Genomic DNA, 2,550 nt, shown 5'->3' with positions numbered 1-2,550 from the left:
CTCCCCGTTGTGTCACCTGGGAATTGGACCTTTGGTTGTGTTCTGGTAAATGTGATGATATCACTGGCTTTTGATGTCAGCAGTAGCTTTTGTTGAAATGAGCGCTCATCATGTTAGGTATGCCTGGCATTTATGCTGGCTGTCTGTCTGCTGTGGCTGTGCTGAGACGTTCCCCTCATTGATCTGGGGAGTCTGCACTTGAACGTTGCAGGACTCTGCTTTCCCACCTGCTGATACAGACTTTTTCTCCTTTTGCTTCCAGTGTAACCATCCGTAGCAGATTTATGTACTACAGTCTTAGATTTTGCAGCCTCTTGTTTTTGTATTCTGTTGTCAACTGATGTTTTCAGTTGATACGATGTCACATGTTGAGGCTTTGTCCTTGCATTTAATTTATCACTTATGGCTGTAATAGGATTTGGCACTAACAGATCTGCCTTTGCCAGTAATTTGAGAACAGAGAGTGATTTGGACAAGCGATCGAGCCGTCTGTTTTTTGTTCCCTATTGCTTTAGCTGAGCACTTTTTCTTGGTAAAGCAATGTCAACACGTATATTCTGTCAGCACAGCATGTAGCTGTGTATGTCATAGAGGATTTTTGTTCGCAGCGCAGGCAGATCAACAATGAAATCATGGCAATGCCAAAATAAATAGAACTTACTATGAGGGCTTTCAAAACCAGCAGTGTGCTGCGATAATCGGAAAGCTAAATGTGGTATCAGAATGATAGAACTGCAGGTAGGAAAGGCACTGTTTGAACAAGAAAAGGCCAAGTGATCTTGATTATTTTTTCATACTTCACCTATGATGTTTTCTCTGCTTTGTGCCATGGCTTCTGTTTTTGAAACATGAAGCTCGCTGTAGAATGCTTTAAGCTGTCTGCTCCATCATCTTTCAGCCCCTAGCTGCTCTCTCCAGAATCCTGTGTCTTGAAAGTTCTTTTGGGTTGATGCTATTTGTTTCAGCTCAGAGAGAGTGCGTGCAGGCAGTTACCAGCAGCTCAAGATTTGGGGACACAACCTCATTTGTCTGCTAACATAACTTTTCTGGAAGGAACTGTAAAGGGCAGCTCGAGACTGTGCACACATTCTGGTGTAAATTCCCATCTCCTTGCAAGAAATGTTTTATTTTCTGGTGCTATTAGAATAGGTCACAGTTCAGTTCAACATATAGAAATGTCAGAGTAGAATTTTTATTGATAAATTGCTTAATTTAGCCTTTTAATTTTGGCTTTAATCAGAACAGCAGAGGAGGGATGGCCATGAAGCCACATATTTCAGTGAATTGGGGACACCAGGAAGATAATCCCTTACTACTGCCCAGAAGACCCAAAAGTGAATGCCCTCCCTGCTTTTGCACTTAACTCAGAGAAGTGGAAGTGTTTCTACCTGTTAGATCTAAGCTTACTGTATGTGACCTACAGGGTTTTTAAAGGGTGGAGATAAATGACAACAGAAGCATGCTGTGTGTATGGAAAAACAAGGCTAAGAGTCTGTGGCTTCTAAAACAATCATGGTGATGAGGGGCTGGCAATCTGCAAGCTTTTATCATTTCTTAAAGTACTACACTGCAATGGAACAGGAAGGAATGGCATGGCAAGGCTGTTGTCCATGTCATACTTCTGCTCTTACTGCAAAAAGGTGGCCCAGTTCCTCTTCATCTCTCATATCCTGGGGGACTCCAACTAGCAAAAAAACCCAACAACCTGCTGTTCTTTCTCTGAAGGGAGGAAACAAGGAAAATGCTGCTGCTCTTTCACCAAGGATGGACAGAGTACCTGGGTCCTGTCCTGCTTTAAACTGGAGAGGGAGTTCCCGTCAGAGAGGAACTGCAGTAAAGGGCTGTACGCAACAGATGGAAAGTAAAAAGGTTAGCTCAGCTGTGGAAAGTCAATAATGCCCTGTACTTTGGCTTGAGGGAGATGGCAAGCACAGCATGACCTTGGTTTTCTAGGCCTTGTATTTTCTGTAGGAGCCTGCTGGAACTTCACTGTGTGTGGTGCTGAGCCCTTGAACTGCATAAACAATCTGGTGTTTGGCTGAACACAGGTAACTAGGATGTATGAAGCAACAGTAGCTAGTTCAGGACATGAACATTCTTCAATAGCTGCTTTTGGTAAGTTTTCTAGAGGATGAGGTTTTTTTTCCCCTCCTAAGATGTAGCATATCTCCACTGAGTGCTCCTGGTGGCTGTGGGCTCTAGTGTGAGAAGCACAAAGATGCTCAGTGCTCAGGGATGTCAGTGTAGTTCTTTGTCAGCTCTGAAGGTTTTTCTCTATAACCTGTCAGTCAAGTGTGCTCCATGAGAAAAGCCTGGTTGTCCTCTCTGAGCTTTGCTACAGTGAGCAAAAAGGACCCAACAAATTGTGCCTGATGGATGAGACACACTACAGCTTAGCTTGGAGTGCAGGGTTGGCCTCTAAAGTTTTCTGCTAGATCTGGTGCTTGCAGAGAATCTGAGGCAAAGAAATAGGATATTCTGATACTGGAGCTGGAGAGAGGGTGGTGCAGGTTTATTTTTGTTAAGGTACCCTAGGGGACCAGCTACTCC

Source organism: Excalfactoria chinensis, chromosome 5 (assembly GCF_039878825.1).
Source record: "Excalfactoria chinensis isolate bCotChi1 chromosome 5, bCotChi1.hap2, whole genome shotgun sequence".
Classification (NCBI taxonomy): Eukaryota; Metazoa; Chordata; class Aves; order Galliformes; family Phasianidae; genus Excalfactoria; species Excalfactoria chinensis.
The sequence above is the reverse complement of the archived record's forward strand: the minus strand, read 5'-3'. Positions refer to the sequence as shown.